Here is a 27,951-nt window from a genome sequence, read left to right as displayed (position 1 = left end):
TAAACAAGAGTTCTTAATATCACTTGCAAATTGTGAGGCATGAGCAGTTGTGAAATGTTGCGAGAGGCCCTTCTGAAAGTAAATGACATGGTATTTCGTGGCACGGTCTCACACCTTACCTCATCTTGCAGAAGAAGCTCATGGTCCACTATCTGCTGCTCCAGAGTCAAGGCCAGGTCCCTCCCCATGTCACCACGGAGCACATGAGCAACTGGCTGGTGTCTCAGGGCAAAAATCCCTTAGGGAGTGGTGAGTACCACGTCAGCACTCACCTTCACTGCCATTCCCTGCCACCAGCAGCACTCCAGGAGATGTGGGTAAAATAAACAACAGAAAAATCAGAAGCCAGGAAAGTTGAAATGCTCTGTGATTTATTTGAAGGGTGTGGAAGGAAACCCTGGAGGAGGGAAACGACCTCGCTCGGCTGGTAAGAGAATGAGAGTTAGAGACATGCTACAAGTTAGTGAGCTCTTTACCAGCCTTTCAACAACGAGTTAGCACAGCAGGATAGATCTGTTGTGAAATTACACTAATGGGACTTCCTGTTTCATACTACAGGCCTGGGAAGTAAACACTTGCCTAAAAATGATGAACATAGAGCACAAGGCTTTCTGCAAGCTCCGCCGCTCCATGCACCCCACCTCGCCAGCTGACATGTGAGTTCCATGTACTGCCCTGCATATGACTTGATCCATTTATCTACACATCTGGAACTACGCAGAAACAGACTAAGAAAGTGTTCTAAGTGAGTACATTGCACATCGTTTAGCTTTATTTTCTCCTTATTGTTGATTTCAGCGATCCTAAGGTCCACAGCACCGTGGAAAGAGCTGTGAGGAGCATTCTGGGCGAGCAGTCCAATGAGCCCCGTAGCAACCTGCTCAGCCCATCTCAGGTGGTGGTGGAGGTGGTGCCCAGGCTCCTCCTGGCCCTGTGGCTTCAGCCAGAGGAAGGCCATTCAGAGCACCCAAGAGAGAGAGACTTAGAGAGCACTCTGACAGGTGACGTTTGTCATGACATCTTAGTAGAACCTTTCAACTGGCCAGTGTTTAGAAGCTACGGTTTGCATTTGTTCACATTCTGTTCCTCTTTTTTCCCTTTCCAGAGGATGTTGCTGTGGTCATCCCGGATGTCACCCCACACGTCACCAAGGACGTGGCACTGGAAGTTCCATGCAGAGCTAGGAAAGGGGCAGTCCGGCTATTATTTTGCAGGCTTTGGAGGGCAGTGTGCTGCTGCCCCTGCCACAAGGAAGAGGAGAAACAATATTAATTATTCATCAGACCTTCAGAAATGGGATTGAACCATAGACCATTCAATTATTCGCATTATAATTGGACTCAATTCTGCTTTTCTTCTGTTTACTAATTAATTTCAGAACATTTCTATAAACTTTCACTTTGCAAGTGTGGAGTAGGTTATGTAAATAAGTGAGAAACATCACAATTTTAATGCTTTTAATTAAAAAAAAGGGGCCCTCAACCAACGTTCAGTTGAGGTGCAACCAAATATTTGAATCATCATAGAAAAGGAAAAGGAGCAACTCTTGCTCACTATAAAAAATGCATTGTTTTATTCAGGCAAGGTTAAAAGATTAACGTTTTGGCCTAGTCTGTGATGATATGCAAGTTGTGTTTGTAGCAGGAAAAGGGTGACCCCTTTAACGAAATGGGACTTGTCAATTCTTGAATAAAAATCTTTAATGAACATGAATTTATATACAATTGACTTGAGGATCAGAGCAGGCAGGCTGACTGGCTAGCCCTGAAGGCCCTCTGCCTCTACCTGTGTGGTTCATCTCAACCAAGAGGTTGTGTGGGTTGTCTTTCTCTCTGTGGGTGTGAATCACTATGACCTCTCCCTCTGCCTGCCATTTGGCTGATCAGAAGCCTTCTGCTCTTTCTTGCTCACATGAACAGGAGGAATGGCCTCTGGGGTAATATCCTCCTCTATCTAACGCCTCTTCCACCTCCTCTTTCTGACTGTGTTCGACTGACGTCACTTGTTCTCTCTCCCTGGGTGTTGGATAGTTCCTCCTCCTCTGTGTCTCTGTGATGGTGGAGGGAGTTATCCTGTTCCGGCTCCCTCTAAGGGTGTGCACCGTAATCTCTTTCGGTGTGTTGAGGGGTTCAGTGGTTTTGAAGGGAGTCTGAAGTTCGATCTCTAGCGATGAGTGTGGGGTCTGTCCCGTGGTGGTGTCCCCATCCCTCCTAAGGAGAAGCCCCTGAGACACCAATTAAAGGCACTTCCGGTTGGCACAGGAAGCTATAGGTAAACAAATATCTTGCTTTGGGTATTCTCTTACAGAATCCTGAGAATCCTAAAGTCTTTATGTTAAGAATTGACTGATCTACCCAGGGTTGAATGCAGTCATTTTCACATTTGCAGGTTATGTACATCAAAATACATTTTGGGTGAATTTAACCACTTCCGGTTGCTCCAGGAAGCTTAGAATCGACACAGGTAGACCTCATAGTGGCCTGATGGATTGGCATTGAAGACAGGTTCATAAGGCATTATTAACCCACATAGGCTCCAGGTTGAATTTAGGGGAGCTGTCAATGTATTCCTATGGGGAGAGATGTCATTGTAATCTGTGAGATCAAAAAACCCTGTTTTATTTTTAAGGGTTAATGCCACACGGTCAAGGTAAGGCTTGCATGGATTGGAAGGACGTTGGGAACATTCCTGTGGTTGAATTGTCCTTCTAAACCTAACGGTTCTCTCACTGTCACCCAAAAGCAAATGACGTTGTGGGGCAGGCTTCATTTTGGGCTTACTTTTCTCATGGTCGCTGCGCTCAGACCGAGCGAGCTACGGTCAAGCGGGATATTACGGTGATGCCATTTGTTATTTTTTAGTGTTTATTTCAGCCTGTCTGTGTAAGTTTCTAGTTCAAATTGTGCTTCCTGAACAGCAGTAGTACAGTCTACAGCAGGACTTTATTGTTTATTATCACTTTTGTTTATTATCTACTTAATTTGCTTTGCCAATGTAAACATATGATTCCCATGCCAATAATGCCTAAATATTTGTTCCTACCTTCACAGACAACAACACGAGACAGTGAATGTTTAACACTTACAAATTAAGTGACAAACTAAATATAAACCTTAAAGAAAGCACAACACAAAGAATTACTCAACTAGTTATTTAATAAAACAGAACAAACCTTTACATTATAAAGAATCACCCCAAAATAGAAAATTGAACAGACAGTTAGAATATAACCTTAAAGAAAGCACAACACAAATAATTACTAAACTAGTTATTTAATAAAACAGAACAAACCTTTACATTATAAAGAATCACACCAAAATAGAAAATTGAACAGACAGTTAGACTAAATTACACACATTTTACACTTCTAAAATGTAAACAAGCACACCAAAATTGAAAATCAAACCAAACAAAATCAGAACAGTATAAATGTGAGAGTCTAAAACAATCTACATGACTATTTGCAAGAGGAAGTCTTGTTGTTGGTCGGCTCCCCTTCCTTCGAGCTGCATCAGGGGTCCCCTCCTCTCTTTTGCACCTTCTCCTGCAGCTTTAACCTCCTTGAGGCAATGGCATTTTTTAGTCTGACTTTATTTGAGTTTAGTTGTTGCATCCCTTTTAATGTGACAATGAGGGACTGGTTGGGGGGCAACTTGAGCCTCACTTTGAGGGGTGAGACTAGCATGGGGCTGATGGCGACCTCCATGCGGCGTGTGCAGATGCTCCGCTTCCTCTTTGGGGTAAGTTCCATCTCCACCTGAGGATTGGTCACCTTGGAAGGTGTCTCCTGACAGAGCAAACACAAGAAATTAGATATATCTCAGAATTCACACTTGACTGTTACATAGTTTACAAGTACATTTTGATAATCAAATGTGTCCTGTCAGAATAGCTGATCTTACTGGAAGTTGTCTGACCATCTGTTCCTCATCTTCATCCTCTTCCTCCTCTTCCGAGTCACCGGCGGACGTGCCAGACTCCTGGTACATCACCTTGGTCTCTTCAGGGGTGGTGCTCCCGTCGGAGAGGGAGGCATCCTCTCTCACCTTCTGCTTTCTTTCTCCTGAGGTGGAGGGCTGGTTCTCTGCGGCGACTGTGTTATCTTCCCCCTTCAGTGCAGCCTCAAAGAGTGCCCTGGTTTCATTTGCTTGGGTTGGATTTAAATTCATGGCATAATATTTGTCTGCCGTCTGGATGTTGTGGCACATGAAGTTGGCCACCCTTTCCCTGTCAACCTTTGGGAGCATGTTTTTTACCTGTAAGACACACACACACACACACACACACACACACACAAATATATGACATTATTGATATTACTTCAGACAACAATAGAATAGGATCTTACATTAATTAGATTCCTATCTAATCTGACCTACATGAGTGACAATGGAGGTCCTCATGTCAGTGAATGAAGGACATTCGGGCAGACCCATCTCCTTCCACACCTCCCTCAGGTAGGCAGGCAGGTTCTTCATCTGAGTGTTTGTTGAATTGAAAAAGAAGTGCTGGGCCTTCTTTCCCCCTAAGAGACAGTGCTTGAATTTGAGGAAGTCGGAAAACCAGCTGTACTCCTCCTTTGTCAGCGACATCTGGACCATGCCGTACTCCCGATTTGTTTTGTGTTCCCCCACCTAATAGAAATTGAACAGAGAAAAAACACAAAAAAACACATTACGCTCCTGCGACTGCAATTGTTTCCAAAGATAACCAACCAAGCAAACAAACAAATAAACACAGCCAGCTGTATTTCATAGACTTACATTGATCAGGTACACCCCAGACTGGTCACATTTTGCCTCCTCCACCTCTTTCACCAACATGTTTTTATATAGGCCTGGTCTGTGGCCGTATATGGATGTAAAGTAGGCACACAGGTACCCATAAAACCTGTACTGATTCCTCTGTGTCCTTGTTTCTTCCAATGTTTCTGTGAACATGAAAATAAAAAAAGGCAGCTTCATAATCCCACTCCATAATGCATTCTATACATCTCTGACGTCTATAAGTGTGTAAAAACAGTGACATCACAGATTGAGAAAAACTTACTCAGCACTTGAGGGATTTTGGCCTTGGCAAGAGACTGGCACTCCAGCAGGCTCTTTTTGGACACCACCTTGCCTTCCTTGTTGTCCTTCACCTTTATCTGGTGAAGGGAAACTGGTCGTCTCATGGACTTGCTAATGCCCTTCATCAACCGGTTGATCCCCCTCCATTGGTTCACGGTCAGCCGGCAGCCAGATGGAGGGGTCTCCTCAGAATATTTAAGAAATGCACCAATAGTCAAGGTGTAGTGGTTGACTGTGGTGATTGCCTTGTTCTTCTGGAGGAATTGAACCCATCTAAAAACACACACACACACACACACACACACACACACACAAATCATACAATCAAATACTGTATTGTTGGTTAATGCTTGTGAGGCTAGAGAGAAAAAATAATTCTGCTTACTTCCTTATTTTGTCATGGTCTGTCAGGAAAATGAGAGAGGACTGGTAGGTCTCATTCTTCGCCATGTAGTTTAAAAATTGCGTCACCCTCTTGACCTTTGAGGCACAATTTTCACTCAGCTTATAATTTGGATTAGGGCCCTCACAGGTCTTCCTGAATCCCTCGATAAACACACCTAATCAAAAAAACATAACATTTTAGACTAGAATTACAATCTCATGAGGCTACATGAATCAGTCAGGTGGTTTATCATATTCTTTTCAAACACAAACTCTTGTCACTATTTGAAGAAACAGTACTTACTCATAGCAGAGCCCGGGAAGATGAGTTTGCAGCTTGACCCGGACACTGTAGGCTCCTCTCTCTGGTCCCCTGAACCTCTAGCTTGGTCCTGCTCCTCTTGATTTGTGTCTGTGTCTGACTCTGCCTGAAAGTTGAGGGCCTTCACCATGCCAATCCCCATCTGCCTTTTCAGCAGCTGGTACTTCTTTCTCAACCTTTGCAGATCAGAGATCAACTTAAGGTTGTCCTCTTTAATGGATTTGTTGGTCTCACTTCTTGTATGCAGTGCCTCATCCCTCTCTTTTACAGCTTTTTTCAGTCTCAGGATTGGTGCATGGCAGTGGCAGGAATCCTCTTTGCAGTCCACTTCCTCCTCTGCTTCTGTAGGTGAACATAACATTTCCTCCTCCTCCTCTTCTCTCCTTACAGTCTCCACAATGTCTAAATCTGTCGCCATAGGGATGTCAGGGGTCGATGCCCTCAACACCGCCAGCCTCTCCATCGTCAGCCGTCTCCTAAGGTCCTCTAAAACCTGTCTCCTCTGTGCTCTGTTGAGCTCTGAGTGGGAGTCTATATGCCGGTCCAGTCTGCTAAGATGTGTGGAGCATCCTGACACTGGACACTGCTCCTGCCTGACATTGACACGGCCTGACTGCCACTTACAGAGGAGTACCCTCTCCTCACTGTTCCTCACATGGTGTACATACCTAAGGTGCTGACTAAAGCCAACCACAACCTTATAGCATATTGGACATGAGCGCACTGGAGCCATCTATACAATTCTATACTATTCTATTCTATTCTATTGAAAAGGGAAATAATAGTAAATAAAACAACTTAACACAATCCCTTAAGCAATAAAGAAAATACAGTGCTTCTGGCTGCTTAATTGATACTCAAAAATATACATGAAACCACTCCTCACCACTCTAGAATGCTCATCTCCTTGTTAGCTCAAAGTGAAATGCAGCCTATTAGAAAAAAATCACTCTTCTCATTTTAAACTCTCCCCAAACTCCTCCCTCTCTCTCTGTCAGCACATGATCAAACTGTGTTTTTCCATTTGAGGATGCTCAGGATGAGGCCCATACTCTGCTGGTAGTCAAATACATTCTATTATAGAAAATACTCCCCAAACTACTATATTGTCATCTCATAGTCAAATTCTCCATTAAAAACAATCACATTGATGAGACTACTTTTTTTAAATGGTCCCTATGCTCAGACCAAGTGAGCTACATGAGATTACTTTTTTGCACGGTCACTGCGGTCAGACTGGTCTGAGTGAGCTACATGATACTACTTTTTTTGCATGGTCCCTGCGGTCACCGGTCAGACCGAGTGAGCTACATGAGATTACTTTTTACGCAGACAAAGCCTGCTACATGAGACTACTTTTTTGCATGGTCACTGTGGTCAGACCAAGTGAGCTACAGTCAAGTGGGGTGTCTTGTTGAACTCCGCACGGCCTAGGGATTATGGTAATGCAATTGCCTGCTCTCTGTGTCTTTAAGCACCGCACTTTATCACTCCATCCTTGCTGTGTGTGTGTGTCTGTGTGTGTGTGTGTGAGAGAGAGCTTTTCTTTGACATCTGTTGGGAGAAATGACTGATTTACAGTTCAGGAGGGTTACCTAGTCACACATATGAAATTTTGGAGAGATGTGACTTTTTTAACCCTTCGAAACACTGTGACCCAATTAAAGGCACTTCCGGTTGGCACAGGAAGCTATAAGTAACCACATGTCTTGATTGACATAGCCACTTACAGAATCCTGAGTTTTAAGTCTTTAAGTTAAGAATTGACTGATCTACACAGGTTTGAATACAGTGATTTTCATAATGACAGGTTATGCGTTTCAAAACACTTTTAGGTTGATTTTTACCACTTCCGGTTGCTTCAGGAAGCTTAGAATTGACACAGGTAGACCTCATAGTGGTCTGATGGACTGTCATAGAAGAAAGGTTCATAAGGCATTCATAACCCACATAGGCTTCAGGTTGAATTTAGAGGTGCAGGCAATGTATTCCTATGGGCAGAGAAGTCAAAGCAAGCTGTTTCAAGTAAACACCTTCTTATTACTGTGAAGGGTTGTCACACGGCCAAGGTCACACGGCCAAGGTTAGGCTTGCACGGATCGGGAGGACCTCAGGAACCTGAGGTCGAATTGTGCTTCTCACCCTAACGGTTATCTCACTGCCACCCAAAATCAAATGACATTTAGGGGCAGGCTTCATTTTGGGCCTTCTTTTTTTCAAGTTCGCTGCACTCAGAACGAGCTACGGTCAAGCGGGGCGTCTCGTTGAACTCGGCACAGTCTGGAGACTATGGTGATGCCATCTTTTGGGTTGATTTCAGAATGCCAGTTTGGTGATGGTCCCTCTCCGTTTAAACATATTGCAAATGCACAAAAGTCAACTAACAAGTCAGTGTCCATCAGTCAATTAGATGTCATTATGACACCAAACTGATATCAATTGACACCAAACCCACTTTTTCCTACTCATTTAGAAGCCAACTATCACATATGTCAGAGCAGGCCCATAATTCACAGTGCCTTCAGTTTAAAACATAATAAAAAGGTAAAACACATAGTTACGTTCTAGCTGTGGGTCCAGTTCGGACATTATGTGAAGGCCTATGTGTGGCGACCCCGAATCCCGAGTTTCGGCTCGATAGGTCATTCGGTGCCCGAGTAAAACCCTAATTGGTGCTGAAAATCCACTTTTTTCCATGCCTTGCTACGGGGTCCTTGAAAGAGCTATCGGACAGAAATGTTGGGGTCCATCTCTATGGGCCGAGACGGTTTCAATGCACCTAGCCTTGCGTCTCTGAGACTTTTCTAAACGTCGTCATTTTCGTAATGGTCAAAATGAATTGAAGGTATTGCAAATGTACGAGGCTGTTTCTCGGTCCGAGAACCTTCTAGAGCCACGTAACTCACCACGCACCACCGACCAGAGGTCTAGAACAGGTTTCTAAAGTTTCGGAACTGTAAGTCTGACGGTTCTTTTTTAGCTCGAACAAAGCTAACTATTGCACCCACTGTCTGTCTCTAAGCAACCCAATACGTCCCTCCTTCCAAGTTGTGTTTTAGTGTGATTTATTTTTCCTTTGAATTTTTTGGGGAAAAATGACTGATTTACAGTTCATGGGGGTTGCCTAATCACATATATGAAGTTTTGGACAGATCTGACTTTTTTAACCCTTCGAAACAGCCACTATGACACCATTTAAGGCACTTCTGGTTGGCACAGGAAGCTATAAATAAACTCATATCCTGATTGGAGTATGCCTTTACATAATCCTGAGTTTTAAGTCTTTACGTTAAGAACTGAGTTATTTACGGAGGGTTTAGTATGTGTGTGTTATTTCAGAAAATCATAGAAAATCACAGAAATCTCGCAGAGCTCCGCAGCACACTTTAAAAAGATTCGTATGAACACCCTGCAACTGGATCTGTAACCGTTGAAAAAAAATAATGCCTATTTGTGAACATCACCAATTTGTCATTGTTCCGTTTCTCTTAAATGACAATAGATAAATGGCTGGTTGTTTTTTTATTGACACCGGAGGCTCCTTGACTTTGACCTGAAGTGGAAAAATAATTTCTCTATTTCCATTTTGGACCTTTAATCCCAGAAAAATGGCCATAACTCAAAAACCGTTGAGGCCTAGACGCCATCTTGTTCGGGGACAACTGCCCATTATGCCCAACCTACGCTCACCAAGTTTCGGCTTCGAAATATTTTCCGTTTTCGAGATAAGGCCCCGTCGTGATTCGTGATGTTTTGCCAAATTGCCATATGATTGCTTATGCCCTCTTGTGGGAATTTCCGGGACGCCGGAAAAATGGTCCAAAACTAGTTTATTTTATAAAACGGAAACCGAATGTCCGACAAAGTTAATTCGATGACTTTCCGGTAGGTCCGGCCCTACCGCACGGCCCGACGCCGACCGCGAATTTTACAAACGTTTTCGGACGTCTAGTAAGGGACCGTACATTTGCAATATGGACTTTCTCACTAACCATACACGAAATGCCAAAATGTTCCCTTAAGGTATGTATAGACTCTTTTCCTTTTAATCGGGCTGTTAAGACCTTTTACGTTGAATGTGACATATTTTAGTGGATTAAGCATAGGTTGGGTTTCAAATATGTAACTGAATAGAAATCTATCATATGCAGATAATTAGGAAATGTTTCAACTTTGGTTTGAGCACAAAAGTGACCTGTGTGTCTCTTTAGGAGGGAAACAATAAACATAGAAAAAAGGAAGAAAAAAATAATAAAAATCCCACCCACCCCGATTGTCAGACTAAAACAACAATCCCAACAATCAAACATGAATACACTTGTAGAGATACGTTGCTGCTCGCTTTCCGTCTTGCTCTTACTAGCTAAAACTTGGCGTAAACTAAAACCTGCGAGCTCTCTAAATTGAAAACAAACGTTGTGAATAGATATTTATGGCTGAATATTTACTGCCCACGGTAAGGGATGCTTGAGTCTCTTTTCGAAAGATTAACATAAATGAGGGGGAAAGCCTAAGCCTAAGCCCACTTATTGCTTCGCCCAGTAGATATGGACTAAACCAAAATATACTCTCCTGTAAATGTATTAGAACTCACCCCGGGAAGATACGGTTAGTTGAAAATGAAATGAGTTGAAAAAACTGCATTTTATCCCCCAGAGAGACCGTCCTGGCTCAGACGTTGCTCAGTTTTTTGAGAAAAGTGTGCACTTCTCCCGGTGTGTTGAAGAGATGGCTTCGGCCTTGGTACTGAACTTTCATCCATGCAGGGTGGATGAGGTAGCCGGTGATGTTCTTCTCCTTCAGTGCTTTGGCGGCAGGTCTGAACTGATTGCGACGTCTGGCGAGATCCACGCTCATATCTGGGAAAAGGCTGACCCTCTTTCCATCAATGGTGATGTCCCCTTTGGCTCTTGCGAGTTGCAGTATCTTCTCTCTGTCTTGGAAACGGAGGAACCTGATCAATACGGCTCGTGGGGGCTCATCTGGCCGGGGTTTCGGCGCTGATGTTCTGTGGGCGCGTTCGATTTCCAGCGGCTTGGTGAAGTTGATTATACCGAGGACCTCCGGGATCCATTGATTGCAGTCATAACAAGTTAATCCCTTCTCTTAACATGTATGGCCCCAAAACATAATCAAGCAGCTGACCAATTACTTAAGACTTTAGTTAGAAGTTAACTGAGATTAATCAACAACTGGATACATTACTTTATTTCTAAAGTGAAACTTTCCTCCGCATTGGAGTATCTCTACAACTACAAGTTTAACCAGTATTTCAGTTGTTTTACCATCCCATGAAGAAGTGTGGCAGGCCTGTGAGGAAGGATCCTACAGCCATGAGGAAACAGCCCATAGCAATGAGCCTGGGCCGGTGCAGCTTCGCCCCAAAATGGCTGACCACAGCCAGGAACAGCAGGTTACCTGCAAGAAACCACAACACTACAGTAGTCAGGAATCACAAATTATAAACATTTTTTTTTTTTCTACTAAAAATGGCATATCAGTTTGGATACTAGACTGCAACAACAAAGCATCAAATAAAACAATGTTAGGGGTTTGACGGTAGAGTCATGGACAAAAGCCAGTCAATCAATTAATAGGAACAACTACAAAACTGGACAGTATTGAGAGCAGACTCTGATTGAACCACAAGAAAAATCAATCATACTGTAGTCTGTATCTGGTTTTTACTACATGAGTTCTGAAGCAACTCAATGTTATTGTTGATACCCATCTCAAAGCTGCCGTCTATGAGTCCGATGAGAGAGCTGGACAGGGAAAAAGTGTCTGAGTGATGGCACTCTTCATGTAGGTCCTTGACAGAGCTTTGGTGAAGGAGGCGAACGACAGGGCCACGATGAACTGCTGACAAGCACAAGAGAGAGAACATTAGTGTGTGTTTGTCCGTGTGTATGTGCATGCGTGGATGCGTGTGCAGACAGAGTACATGTGTAGCTGAGGTGGCCTGCAATAGTAAAAAGAACGGACACAAGTTTACAAGTTCTGGCGCTTTCTTTATTCTGAAGAACGTTTTTTTTCTCTTGTTCAATTGTCTATTTTCTTGTTAGTACTTTGAAAATATTCACATCAAACAAGTGCACACTTTAAATTACACAACATAAATGCACTTTACCTAAAACAGAATTCAAAAATGTTTGGTTTCACATGAAAACCACAATGTATTTCACATTCATACAATAGAAACACCTATATATGAAACCATAAATAACTGAATGTTTTTCTATATACCGCTACCTCTATAGAAAAGTGACAACAATACATTCAGCTTTAAGATAGTGGCACCTCCAGAAAATCCTCTCTCTCTCACTGTATGTACTAAAAGTCCACCAGACTGAGCGTGCTCGGCCAGTTTACCAGCTAGTGAGCACAATTTTACACAAAACAACCAATAACATCTAAAACCAACTCCGAAATCCCTAACAAATGGATTCTTGATAAAAAATCTCCTAGACTAAATCCAGTACAAGTCAGCTACTCAGTAAACATAGTCTCTGTAACTCGTAAATGTTTTTTTTTACCTCAGCTAGCATCAAGCTAACATATACTCTCACTCAATGTAAATACCTTCTTCTCTCACTCAGTTCGACACAGAGCCAAAACAAAACCTTTCCTAACGTGATAATATCTGGACAACGTTGTTAAATAGCATGTTATTACATATTGTGTATGTAGTTGAACGTTTGAAGTGCTGTTACATACCTGTAATAGTAAAAGAACAGACACAGTTTACCTCTGTAAAGTTCTGGTCCTTATTCTGCAGAATGGTGAGCGCTTGGCCTGAACTTAATGTTTCTCCTGCTACAACAGTACAACAGCGCCATCTATTGGCCTTATGGACTGCTGACGCTAAAGTATGTTGAAAATACCATTTAGATTCATTAAGACAAATACATAAACAATATGGGGGGGGGATATAATAAATGGGTGTCTGTTTTTAGTTACTTTGTTTTCAACCCATTACACATGCACAATCATACATGTGCATTTAAAGCATCATTAAGAACCTTGAGTGTGGAACTGCAGGGCGTTTAGGCAAAAACCACATGAATTTCACATGTGAACACGGGAAGTGTTCCAAAAACATATTTGAATGTAATCTTATGTGAACTACAAATGTGAAAATGTGATCACGTTGTGTACCAAAATGTAATTTGTGCTCACATAAAATGTAAGTTGGTTACATGTGGTTTTTCTGTCAGGGCAGGAATATAAAATGCATTTTGATGTTACATGATCTTGAAAATGCAATGTTCTCTGAGGTTCTTCCATGATCCTTTCCATGTATTTTCCAGTTTACTTTCCCTCAGTCCTTTTCACTTTCCTTGGCAAAACAAGCTCTGTCCCCGAGACTTACTCAGAGCCACCATGAATTGGAGCAGCTTCTGATGGATTTTAAACCATTCAACAAATTGTTTTATAATGAAGAGTAGACCCAACTAAACACCCTGGATTCTTTACACACACACATTGAAGGGAAAAAAATCTCAAATTTGAACTCATCAGACCAAAGGACAGATTTCCACCAGACTTAGGTCCATTGCTCGTGTTTCTTGTCCCATGCAAGTCTCTTCTTATTATTGGCGTCCGTCCTTTAGTAGTGGTTTCAATGGAACAATTCAACCATGAAGGCCTGATTCACGCAGTCTCCTATGAACAGTGCATGTTGAGATGTGTGTGTTTCTTAAACTCTGTGAAGCTTTTATTTGGGCTCCAATCTGAGGTGCAGTGAACTCTGCTGAACCTATCCTCTGCAGCAGAGGTAACTTTGGGTCTTCCTTTCCTGTGGCAGTCCTCATGAGAGCCAGTTTCATCAAAACGCTTCATGGTTTTTGGGACTACACTAGAAGAAACTTTCAAAGTTCTTGAATTTTTCCGTTTTGACTGACATTCATGTCTTAAGTAAAGATGGACTTGTTTCTCTTTGCTTATTTGAGCTGTTCTTGGCATAATATGGACTTGGTCTTTTACCAAATAGGGATATCTTCTGTAAACCATCCCTACCTTGTCACAACACAACCTATTGGCTCAAACGCTTTAAGAAGGAAAGAAATTCCACAAATGAACTTTTAAGAAGGTACACCTGTTAATTGAAAAACATTCCTGGTGACTACCTCATGAAAAGGTTTGAGAGAATGCCAAGAGTGTGCAAAGTGGTCAAGGAAAAGGATGGCTACTTCAAAGATTCTCAAATGTAAAATATATTTTGATTTGTTTAACAGTTAATGCTTACTACATGATTCCAATTGTGCTATTTCATAGTTTTGATGTCTTCACTATTTTTCTAAAATGTAAAAAATTGTAAAATAAAGAAAAACCCTTAAATGAGTAGGTGTGTCCAGACTTTTGACTGGTACTGTATATATTGTGATATTGCAAATATGGTACAATCCAAGGGTGCAAAGCTTTTGGAGACTTACCCAGAAAGACTCACAGCTTTAATCGCTGCCAAAGGTGATTCTAACATGTATTGTGAATATTTCTGTATTTCATTTTCAATACATTTGAAAAAAAAATGTAAACATGTTTTTACTTTGTCATTATGGGGTGTTGTCTGTAGCTGGGTGAGATGATAAAAAACTATAATTTAATCCATTTGGAATTCAGGCTGTAAGAAAACAACATGAGGAATACGTTAAGGGGTATTAACACTTTCTGAAGGCACTGTATATCTGCAAGAAAGTGATAAATGAGCGACTCTTTGAAAGGGGGTCATATATACATTGCCTCATTTAAAAATAAAAATAAAGCTATCGTGCTATAATCGGCATAGTTTCTCAGACCAAATCTTTATTCTGGTTTAAACAAAGCAATCTGATCATGCTCCAGTAAAATTCACGCTACAGGGAATTTAAAAAATGACTTCTGCAAAGCACATATACATTGTCCAATCAACATCCACACATTGATTGAATTCTTCGGGTCTTTATTCAAACACAAACGGAATAAAATGCTCTTTCAGTTTTTTGTTGCAGGTTGTGCAATGTTCAAAAGTGTGTGAGAGATTGGCATCAATGTGTGTGTTTGTGTGTGGGGTCAAGTTTGGACGGTCGTACATTGTACATTTCAGGTCCATGGACAGCAGCAATATCGGCATAGCGATATCTGTCATTCAGCACCACATGACAGTAGACAGCGGCCATCTCGTGTGAAGTTGGCACTGGGGAAATCCCATGTAATGAGAAACAAGGCCTAGGAGGCAAAAAGACTGAAGGAGAAGACACCCACAAGAACTCTATGCTAAACTGTTCTGCCACATTCATTTCAAATGGTACATCTTTCGATTTGTAAATAATAGGGAATTCATCTGCAAATAATTGAAACTGATTATTCAAACTACACTGTACAGCTTTAGTGTGTCTCTGCATCATAGGTACAACTGTAAGCAATTCCGTTCTCAAATGTCTGTTTAATGTGAGAAGCAAAATGAAAAACACCTGTTAGACCATTACAATGCCGACTGTCATGCATTTTTACTATTACCAACAAGACAACGAAGTGATACGTGTCATGGAGGCTAAAAACGGAAACTTTCCTAACACCAAAAGTTCCCGCGCTGAGCGATACTGTTTACTACACTATTACGCATACAATCCAAGTCATACGTTTATTGTCATTCATACTCTTATTTTTAACCGACTATCTTTTCAAAGGTGTTCCTTGTGTCAATTCAGAGCTCGGAAAAATATTGGAATAATGTGCTTAAGGGGACAAACACTCAAGGCGCACAACAGGAGAACAGAACAACCACAATTTCAATTGACAATCATTGCTTTAAATGGATGTGGTCGATGGATTTGTATAGGCATATATAAACAATGTATTTAACTTGTAAACCAAGGATGGATTAGTAGGTCTAAGCAACATGCACCTGGATAATCGGGTCATGAATCTGGACGGGCTCCTACGTCCTCATATACACATTATGACATAATACAGAGTTCAATGTTTAACGAAATAAAGACATAGAAGCATAATCAATTAAACAGGTTCTACACATTCCATTTCTCCATGGCAATAGAATGTAAACATTCTATTTTGCGCCAAACATCGCCTTCAACTAAATTCTAAGTGCAGCATATTGGAGGACTCCACAGCCATTGATCATTCGCGACTGTAAGTCATTCCTGTTATCTCTAGAGCATCCCGTATATCTATAGTGCTGCATTTCTTCCCCATCTTACCATGGATAGGGTTTGGTGCATTCCGGAGTTCACTTATGGTCCCACAAAGGTAATCTTAGGATAAATTAATTTTAGCATACTGTAAATGCCTGTGCATAATGTGCATAACAAAGCATCATTATTTTCATGATCTTCAAAGGAATTCTGTAGGAGCAGCCTTAATTTTCAGACTCTGCAGGCCTGCTGGGAGGAAACATATTACAATAAACAGGTAAGATTCACCATACAAAAACATAAACAAGAGTTCTTAATATCACTTGCAAATTGTGAGGCATGAGCAGTTGTGAAATGTTGCGAGAGGCCCTTCTGAAAGTAAATGACATGGTATTTCGTGGCACGGTCTCACACCTTACCTCATCTTGCAGAAGAAGCTCATGGTCCACTATCTGCTGCTCCAGAGTCAAGGCCAGGTCCCTCCCCATGTCACCACGGAGCACATGAGCAACTGGCTGGTGTCTCAGGGCAAAAATCCCTTAGGGAGTGGTGAGTACCACGTCAGCACTCACCTTCACTGCCATTCCCTGCCACCAGCAGCACTCCAGGAGATGTGGGTAAAATAAACAACAGAAAAATCAGAAGCCAGGAAAGTTGAAATGCTCTGTGATTTATTTGAAGGGTGTGGAAGGAAACCCTGGAGGAGGGAAACGACCTCGCTCGGCTGGTAAGAGAATGAGAGTTAGAGACATGCTACAAGTTAGTGAGCTCTTTACCAGCCTTTCAACAACGAGTTAGCACAGCAGGATAGATCTGTTGTGAAATTACACTAATGGGACTTCCTGTTTCATACTACAGGCCTGGGAAGTAAACACTTGCCTAAAAATGATGAACATAGAGCACAAGGCTTTCTGCAAGCTCCGCCGCTCCATGCACCCCACCTCGCCAGCTGACATGTGAGTTCCATGTACTGCCCCGCATATGACTTGATCCATTTATCTACACATCTGGAACTAAGCAGAAACAGACTAAGAAAGTGTTCTAAGTGAGTACATTGCACATCGTTTAGCTTTGTTTTCTCCTTATTGTTGATTTCAGCGATCCTAAGGTCCACAGCACCGTGGAAAGAGCTGTGAGGAGCATTCTGGGCGAGCAGTCCAATGAGCCCCGTAGCAACCTGCTCAGCCCATCTCAGGTGGTGGTGGAGGTGGTGCCCAGGCTCCTCCTGGCCCTGTGGCTTCAGCCAGAGGAAGGCCATTCAGAGCACCCAAGAGAGAGAGACTTAGAGAGCACTCTGACAGGTGCCGTTTGTCATGACATCTTAGTAGAACCTTTCAACTGGCCAGTGTTTAGAAGCTACGGTTTGCATTTGTTCACATTCTGTTCCTCTTTTTTCCCTTTCCAGAGGATGTTGCTGTGGTCATCCCGGATGTCACCCCACACGTCACCAAGGACGTGGCACTGGAAGTTCCATGCAGAGCTAGGAAAGGGGCAGTCCGGCTATTATTTTGCAGGCTTTGGAGGGCAGTGTGCTGCTGCCCCTGCCACAAGGAAGAGGAGAAACAATATTAATTATTCATCAGACCTTCAGAAATGGGATTGAACCATAGACCATTCAATTATTCGCATTATAATTGGACTCAATTCTGCTTTTCTTCTGTTTACTACATAATTTCAGAACATTTCTATAAACTTTCACTTTGCAAGTGTGGAGTAGGTTATGTAAATAAGTGAGAAACATCACAATTTTAATGCTTTTAATTAAAAAAAAGGGGCCCTCAACCAACGTTCAGTTGAGGTGCAACCAAATATTTGAATCATCATAGAAAAGGAAAAGGAGCAACTCTTGCTCACTATAAAAAAATGCATTGTTTTATTCAGGCAAGGTTAAAAGATTAACGTTTTGGCCTAGTCTGTGATGATATGCAAGTTGTGTTTGTAGCAGGAAAAGGGTGACCCCTTTAACGAAATGGGACTTGTCAATTCTTGAATAAAAATCTTTAATGAACATGAATTTATATACAATTGACTTGAGGATCAGAGCAGGCAGGCTGACTGGCTAGCCCTGAAGGCCCTCTGCCTCTACCTGTGTGGTTCATCTCAACCAAGAGGTTGTGTGGGTTGTCTTTCTCTCTGTGGGTGTGAATCACTATGACCTCTCCCTCTGCCTGCCATTTGGCTGATCAGAAGCCTTCTGCTCTTTCTTGCTCACATGAACAGGAGGAATGGCCTCTGGGGTAATATCCTCCTCTATCTAACGCCTCTTCCACCTCCTCTTTCTGACTGTGTTCGACTGACGTCACTTGTTCTCTCTCCCTGGGTGTTGGATAGTTCCTCCTCCTCTGTGTCTCTGTGATGGTGGAGGGAGTTATCCTGTTCCGGCTCCCTCTAAGGGTGTGCACCGTAATCTCTTTCGGTGTGTTGAGGGGTTCAGTGGTTTTGAAGGGAGTCTGAAGTTCGATCTCTAGCGATGAGTGTGGGGTCTGTCCCGTGGTGGTGTCCCCATCCCTCCTAAGGAGAAGCCCCTGAGACACCAATTAAAGGCACTTCCGGTTGGCACAGGAAGCTATAGGTAAACAAATATCTTGCTTTGGGTATTCTCTTACAGAATCCTGAGAATCCTAAAGTCTTTATGTTAAGAATTGACTGATCTACCCAGGGTTGAATGCAGTCATTTTCACATTTGCAGGTTATGTACATCAAAATACATTTTGGGTGAATTTAACCACTTCCGGTTGCTCCAGGAAGCTTAGAATCGACACAGGTAGACCTCATAGTGGCCTGATGGATTGGCATTGAAGACAGGTTCATAAGGCATTATTAACCCACATAGGCTCCAGGTTGAATTTAGGGGAGCTGTCAATGTATTCCTATGGGGAGAGATGTCATTGTAATCTGTGAGATCAAAAAACCCTGTTTTATTTTTAAGGGTTAATGCCACACGGTCAAGGTAAGGCTTGCATGGATCGGAAGGACGTTAGGAACATTCCTGTGGTTGAATTGTCCTTCTAAACCTAACGGTTCTCTCACTGTCACCCAAAAGCAAATGACGTTGTGGGGCAGGCTTCATTTTGGGCTTACTTTTCTCATGGTCGCTGCGCTCAGACCGAGCGAGCTACGGTCAAGCGGGATATTACGGTGATGCCATTTGTTATTTTTTAGTGTTTATTTCAGTCTGTCTGTGTAAGTTTCTAGTTCAAATTGTGCTTCCTGAACAGCAGTAGTACAGTCTACAGCAGGACTTTATTGTTTATTTCACTTTTGTTTATTATCTACTTAATTTGCTTTGCCAATGTAAACATATGATTCCCATGCCAATAATGCCTAAATATTTGTTCCTACCTTCACAGACAACAACACAAGACAGTGAATGTTTAACACTTACAAATTAAGTGACAAACTAAATATAAACCTTAAAGAAAGCACAACACAAAGAATTACTCAACTAGTTATTTAATAAAACAGAACAAACCTTTACATTATAAAGAATCACACCAAAATAGAAAATTGAACAGACAGTTAGACTAAATTACACACATTTTAAACTTCTAAAATGTAAACAAGCACACCAAAATTGAAAATCAAACCAAACAAAATCAGAACAGTATAAATGTGAGAGTCTAAAACAATCTACATGACTATTTGGAAGAGGAAGTCTTGTTGTTGGTCGGCTCCCCTTCCTTCGAGCTGCATCAGGGGTCCCCTCCTCTCTTTTGCACCTTCTCCTGCAGCTTTAACCTCCTTGAGGCAATGGCATTTTTTAGTCTGACTTTATTTGAGTTTAGTTGTTGCATCCCTTTTAATGTGACAATGAGGGACTGGTGGGGGGGCGACTTGAGCCTCACTTTGAGGGGTGAGACTAGCATGGGGCTGATGGCGACCTCCATGCGGCGTGTGCAGATGCTCCGCTTCCTCTTTGGGGTAAGTTCCATCTCCACCTGAGGATTGGTCACCTTGGAAGGTGTCTCCTGACAGAGCAAACACAAGAAATTAGATATATCTCAGAATTCACACTTGACTGTTACATAGTTTACAAGTACATTTTGATAATCAAATGTGTCCTGTCAGAATAGCTGATCTTACTGGAAGTTGTCTGGCCATCTGTTCCTCATCTTCATCCTCTTCCTCCTCTTCCGAGTCACCGGCGGACGTGCCAGACTCCTGGTACATCACCTTGGTCTCTTCAGGGGTGGTGCTCCCGTCGGAGAGGGAGGCATCCTCTCTCACCTTCTGCTTTCTTTCTCCTGAGGTGGAGGGCTGGTTCTCTGCGGCGACTGTGTTATCTTCCCCCTTCAGTGCAGCCTCAAAGAGTGCCCTGGTTTCATTTGCTTGGGTTGGATTTAAATTCATGGCATAATATTTGTCTGCCGTCTGGATGTTGTGGCACATGAAGTTGGCCACCCTTTCCCTGTCAACCTTTGGGAGCATGTTTTTTACCTGTAAGACACACACACACACACACACACAAATATATGATATTATTGATATTACTTCAGACAACAATAGAATAGGATCTTACATTAATTAGATTCCTATCTAATCTGACCTACATGAGTGACAATGGAGGTCCTCAGGTCAGTGAATGAAGGACATTCGGGCAGACCCATCTCCTTCCACACCTCCCTCAGGTAGGCAGGCAGGTTCTTCATCTGAGTGTTTGTTGAATTGAAAAAGAAGTGCTGGGCCTTCTTTCCCCCTAAGAGACAGTGCTTGAATTTGAGGAAGTCGGAAAACCAGCTGTACTCCTCCTTTGTCAGCGACATCTGGACCATGCCGTACTCCCGATTTGTTTTGTGTTCCCCCACCTAATAGAAATTGAACAGAGAAAAAACACAAAAAAACACATTACGCTCCTGCGACTGCAATTGTTTCCAAAGATAACCAACCAAGCAAACAAACAAATAAACACAGCCAGCTGTATTTCATAGACTTACATTGATCAGGTACACCCCAGACTGGTCACATTTTGCCTCCTCCACCTCTTTCACCAACATGTTTTTATATAGGCCTGGTCTGTGGCCGTATATGGATGTAAAGTAGGCACACAGGTACCCATAAAACCTGTACTGATTCCTCTGTGTCCTTGTTTCTTCCAATGTTTCTGTGAACATGAAAATAAAAAAGGCAGCTTCATAATCCCACTCCATAATGCATTCTATACATCTCTGACGTCTATAAGTGTGTAAAAACAGTGACATCACAGATTGAGAAAAACTTACTCAGCACTTGAGGGATTTTGGCCTTGGCAAGAGACTGGCACTCCAGCAGGCTCTTTTTGGACACCACCTTGCCTTCCTTGTTGTTCTTCACCTTTATCTGGTGAAGGGAAACTGGTCGTCTCATGGACTTGCTAATGCCCTTCATCAACCGGTTGATCCCCCTCCATTGGTTCACGGTCAGCCGGCAGCCAGATGGAGGGGTCTCCTCAGAATATTTAAGAAATGCACCAATAGTCAAGGTGTAGTGGTTGACTGTGGTGATTGCCTTGTTCTTCTGGAGGAATTGAACCCATCTAAAAACACACACACACACACACACACACACACACACACACAAATCATACAATCAAATACTGTATTGTTGGTTAATGCTTGTGAGGCTAGAGAGAAAAAATAATTCTGCTTACTTCCTTATTTTGTCATGGTCTGTCAGGAAAATGAGAGAGGACTGGTAGGTCTCATTCTTCGCCATGTAGTTTAAAAATTGCGTCACCCTCTTGACCTTTGAGGCACAATTTTCACTCAGCTTATAATTTGGATTAGGGCCCTCACAGGTCTTCCTGAATCCCTCGATAAACACACCTAATCAAAAAAACATAACATTTTAGACTAGAATTACAATCTCATGAGGCTACATGAATCAGTCAGGTGGTTTATCATATTCTTTTCAAACACAAACTCTTGTCACTATTTGAAGAAACAGTACTTACTCATAGCAGAGCCCGGGAAGATGAGTTTGCAGCTTGACCCGGACACTGTAGGCTCCTCTCTCTGGTCCCCTGAACCTCTAGCTTGGTCCTGCTCCTCTTGATTTGTGTCTGTGTCTGACTCTGCCTGAAAGTTGAGGGCCTTCACCATGCCAATCCCCATCTGCCTTTTCAGCAGCTGGTACTTCTTTCTCAACCTTTGCAGATCAGAGATCAACTTAAGGTTGTCCTCTTTAATGGATTTGTTGGTCTCACTTCTTGTATGCAGTGCCTCATCCCTCTCTTTTACAGCTTTTTTCAGTCTCAGGATTGGTGCATGGCAGTGGCAGGAATCCTCTTTGCAGTCCACTTCCTCCTCTGCTTCTGTAGGTGAACATAACATTTCCTCCTCCTCCTCTTCTCTCCTTACAGTCTCCACAATGTCTAAATCTGTCGCCATAGGGATGTCAGGGGTCGATGCCCTCAACACCGCCAGCCTCTCCATCGTCAGCCGTCTCCTAAGGTCCTCTAAAACCTGTCTCCTCTGTGCTCTGTTGAGCTCTGAGTGGGAGTCTATATGCCGGTCCAGTCTGCTAAGATGTGTGGAGCATCCTGACACTGGACACTGCTCCTGCCTGACATTGACACGGCCTGACTGCCACTTACAGAGGAGTACCCTCTCCTCACTGTTCCTCACATGGTGTACATACCTAAGGTGCTGACTAAAGCCAACCACAACCTTATAGCATATTGGACATGAGCGCACTGGAGCCATCTATACAATTCTATACTATTCTATTCTATTCTATTGAAAAGGGAAATAATAGTAAATAAAACAACTTAACACAATCCCTTAAGCAATAAAGAAAGTACAGTGCTTCTGGCTGCTTAATTGATACTCAAAAATATACATGAAACCACTCCTCACCACTCTAGAATGCTCATCTCCTTGTTAGCTCAAAGTGAAATGCAGCCTATTAGAAAAAATCACTCTTCTCATTTTAAACTCTCCCCAAACTCCTCCCTCTCTCTCTGTCAGCACATGATCAAACTGTGTTTTTCCATTTGAGAATGCTCAGGATGAGGCCCCTACTCTGCTTGTAGTCAAATACATTCTATTATAGAAAATACTCCCCAAACTACTATATTGTCATCTCATAGTCAAATTCTCCATTAAAAACAATCACATTGATGAGACTACTTTTTTTAAATGGTCCCTATGCTCAGACCAAGTGAGCTACATGAGATTACTTTTTTGCACGGTCACTGCGGTCAGACTGGTCTGAGTGAGCTACATGATACTACTTTTTTTGCATGGTCCCTGCGGTCACCCGGTCAGACCGAGTGAGCTACATGAGATTACTTTTTACGCAGACAAAGCCTGCTACATGAGACTACTTTTTTGCATGGTCACTGTGGTCAGACCAAGTGAGCTACAGTCAAGTGGGGTGTCTTGTTGAACTCCGCACGGCCTAGGGATTATGGTAATGCAATTGCCTGCTCTCTGTGTCTTTAAGCACCGCACTTTATCACTCCATCCTTGCTGTGTGTGTGTGTCTGTGTGTGTGTGTGTGAGAGAGAGCTTTTCTTTGACATCTGTTGGGAGAAATGACTGATTTACAGTTCAGGAGGGTTACCTAGTCACACATATGAAATTTTGGAGAGATGTGACTTTTTTAACCCTTCGAAACACTGTGACCCAATTAAAGGCACTTCCGGTTGGCACAGGAAGCTATAAGTAACCACATGTCTTGATTGACATAGCCACTTACAGAATCCTGAGTTTTAAGTCTTTAAGTTAAGAATTGACTGATCTACACAGGTTTGAATACAGTGATTTTCATAATGACAGGTTATGCGTTGAATGTGACATATTTTAGTGGATTAAGCATAGGTTGGGTTTCAAATATGTAACTGAATAGAAATCTATCATATGCAGATAATTAGGAAATGTTTCAACTTTGGTTTGAGCACAAAAGTGACCTGTGTGTCTCTTTAGGAGGGAAACAATAAACATAGAAAAAAGGAAGAAAAAAATAATAAAAATCCCACCCACCCCGATTGTCAGACTAAAACAACAATCCCAACAATCAAACATGAATACACTTGTAGAGATACGTTGCTGCTCGCTTTCCGTCTTGCTCTTACTAGCTAAAACTTGGCGTAAACTAAAACCTGCGAGCTCTCTAAATTGAAAACAAACGTTGTGAATAGATATTTATGGCTGAATATTTACTGCCCACGGTAAGGGATGCTTGAGTCTCTTTTCGAAAGATTAACATAAATGAGGGGGAAAGCCTAAGCCTAAGCCCACTTATTGCTTCGCCCAGTAGATATGGACTAAACCAAAATATACTCTCCTGTAAATGTATTAGAACTCACCCCGGGAAGATACGGTTAGTTGAAAATGAAATGAGTTGAAAAAACTGCATTTTATCCCCCAGAGAGACCGTCCTGGCTCAGACGTTGCTCAGTTTTTTGAGAAAAGTGTGCACTTCTCCCGGTGTGTTGAAGAGATGGCTTCGGCCTTGGTACTGAACTTTCATCCATGCAGGGTGGATGAGGTAGCCGGTGATGTTCTTCTCCTTCAGTGCTTTGGCGGCAGGTCTGAACTGATTGCGACGTCTGGCGAGATCCACGCTCATATCTGGGAAAAGGCTGACCCTCTTTCCATCAATGGTGATGTCCCCTTTGGCTCTTGCGAGTTGCAGTATCTTCTCTCTGTCTTGGAAACGGAGGAACCTGATCAATACGGCTCGTGGGGGCTCATCTGGCCGGGGTTTCGGCGCTGATGTTCTGTGGGCGCGTTCGATTTCCAGCGGCTTGGTGAAGTTGATTATGCCTAGGACCTCCGGGATCCATTGATTGCAGCCATAACAAGTTAATCCCTTCTCTTAACATGTATGGCCCCAAAACATAATCAAGCAGCTGACCAATTACTTAAGACTTTAGTTAGAAGTTAACTGAGATTAATCAACAACTGGATACATTACTTTATTTCTAAAGTGAAACTTTCCTCCGCATTGGAGTATCTCTACAACTACAAGTTTAACCAGTATTTCAGTTGTTTTACCATCCCATGAAGAAGTGTGGCAGGCCTGTGAGGAAGGATCCTACAGCCATGAGGAAACAGCCCATAGCAATGAGCCTGGGCCGGTGCAGCTTCGCCCCAAAATGGCTGACCACAGCCAGGAACAGCAGGTTACCTGCAAGAAACCACAACACTACAGTAGTCAGGAATCACAAATTATAAACATTTTTTGTTCTACTAAAAATGGCATATCAGTTTGGATACTAGACTGCAACAACAAAGCATCAAATAAAACAATGTTAGGGGTTTGACAGTAGAGTCATGGACAAAAGCCAGTCAATCAATTAATAGGAACAACTATAAAACTGGACAGTATTGAGAGCAGACTCTGATTGAACCAAAAGAAAAATCAATCATACTGTAGTCTGTATCTGGTTTTTACTACATGAGTTCTGAAGCAACTCAATGTTATTGTTGATACCCATCTCAAAGCTGCCGTCTATGAGTCCGATGAGAGAGCTGGACAGGGAAAAAGTGTCTGAGTGATGGCACTCTTCATGTAGGTCCTTGACAGAGCTTTGGTGAAGGAGGCGAACGACAGGGCCACGATGAACTGCTGACAAGCACAAGAGAGAGAACATTAGTGTGTGTTTGTCCGTGTGTATGTGCATGCGTGGATGCGTGTGCAGACAGAGTACATGTGTAGCTGAGGTGGCCTGCAATAGTAAAAAGAACGGACACAAGTTTACGTCTGCCAAGTTCTGGCGCTTTCTTTATTCTGAAGAATGTTTTTTTTCTCTTGTTCAATTGTCTATTTTCTTGTTAGTACTTTGAAAATATTCACATCAAACAAGTGCACACTTTAAATTACACAACATAAATGCACTTTACCTAAAACAGAATTCAAAAATGTTTGGTTTCACATGAAAACCACAATGTATTTCACATTCATACAATAGAAACACCTATATATGAAACCATAAATAACTGAATGTTTTTCTATATACCGCTACCTCTATAGAAAAGTGACAATAATACATTCAGCTTTAAGATAGTGGCACCTCCAGAAAATCCTCTCTCTCTCACTGTATGTACTAAAAGTCCACCAGACTGAGCGTGCTCGGCCAGTTTACCAGCTAGTGAGCACAATTTTACACAAAACAACCAATAACATCTAAAACCAACTCCGAAATCCCTAACAAATGGATTCTTGATAAAAAATCTCCTAGACTAAATCCAGTACAAGTCAGCTACTCAGTAAACATAGTCTCTGTAACTCGTAAATGTTTTTTTTTACCTCAGCTAGCATCAAGCTAACATATACTCTCACTCAATGTAAATACCTTCTTCTCTCACTCAGTTCGACACAGAGCCAAAACAAAACCTTTCCTAACGTGATAATATCTGGACAACGTTGTTAAATAGCATGTTATTACATATTGTGTATGTAGTTGAACGTTTGAAGTGCTGTTACATACCTGTAATAGTAAAAGAACAGACACAGTTTACCTCTGTAAAGTTCTGGTCCTTATAAGTTCTGGTTACTTATATATAATTCTGCAGAATGGTGAGCGCTTGGCCTGAACTTAATGTTTCTCCTGCTACAACAGTACAACAGCGCCATCTATTGGCCTTATGGACTGCTGACGCTAAAGTATGTTGAAAATACCATTTAGATTCATTAAGACAAATACATAAACAATATGGGGGGGGGGATATAATAAATGGGTGTCTGTTTTTAGTTACTTTGTTTTCAACCCATTACACATGCACAATCATACATGTGCATTTAAAGCATCATTAAGAACCTTGAGTGTGGAACTGCAGGGCGTTTAGGCAAAAACCACATGAATTTCACATGTGAACACGGGAAGTGTTCCAAAAACATATTTGAATGTAATCTTATGTGAACTACAAATGTGAAAATGTGATCACGTTGTGTACCAAAATGTAATTTGTGCTCACATAAAATGTAAGTTGGTTACATGTGGTTTTTCTGTCAGGGCAGGAATATAAAATGCATTTTGATGTTACATGATCTTGAAAATGCAATGTTCTCTGAGGTTCTTCCATGATCCTTTCCATGTATTTTCCAGTTTACTTTCCCTCAGTCCTTTTCACTTTCCTTGGCAAAACAAGCTCTGTCCCCGAGACTTACTCAGAGCCACCATGAATTGGAGCAGCTTCTGATGGATTTTAAACCATTCAACAAATTGTTTTATAATGAAGAGTAGACCCAACTAAACACCCTGGATTCTTTACACACACACATTGAAGGGAAAAAAATCTCAAATTTGAACTCATCAGACCAAAGGACAGATTTCCACCAGACTTAGGTCCATTGCTCGTGTTTCTTGTCCCATGCAAGTCTCTTCTTATTATTGGCGTCCGTCCTTTAGTAGTGGTTTCAATGGAACAATTCAACCATGAAGGCCTGATTCACGCAGTCTCCTATGAACAGTGCATGTTGAGATGTGTGTGTTTCTTGAACTCTGTGAAGCTTTTATTTGGACTCCAATCTGAGGTGCAGTGAACTCTGCTGAACCTATCCTCTGCAGCAGAGGTAACTTTGGGTCTTCCTTTCCTGTGGCAGTCCTCATGAGAGCCAGTTACATCAAAACGCTTCATGGTTTTTGGGACTACACTAGAAGACACTTTCAAAGTTCTTGAATTTTTCCGTTTTGACTGACATTCATGTCTTAAGTAAAGATGGACTTGTTTCTCTTTGCTTATTTGAGCTGTTCTTGGCATAATATGGACTTGGTCTTTTACCAAATAGGGATATCTTCTGTAAACCATCCCTACCTTGTCACAACACAACCTATTGGCTCAAACGCTTTAAGAAGGAAAGAAATTCCACAAATGAACTTTTAAGAAGGTACACCTGTTAATTGAAAAACATTCCTGGTGACTACCTCATGAAAAGGTTTGAGAGAATGCCAAGAGTGTGCAAAGTGGTCAAGGAAAAGGATGGCTACTTCAAAGATTCTCAAATGTAAAATATATTTTGATTTGTTTAACAGTTAATGCTTACTACATGATTCCAATTGTGCTATTTCATAGTTTTGATGTCTTCACTATTTTTCTAAAATGTAAAAAATTGTAAA

Source organism: Oncorhynchus mykiss, chromosome 20, assembly GCF_057628025.1.
Source record: "Oncorhynchus mykiss isolate SJ-2025 chromosome 20, ASM5762802v1, whole genome shotgun sequence".
NCBI lineage: Eukaryota > Metazoa > Chordata > Actinopteri > Salmoniformes > Salmonidae > Oncorhynchus > Oncorhynchus mykiss.
The sequence above is the reverse complement of the archived record's forward strand: the minus strand, read 5'-3'. Positions refer to the sequence as shown.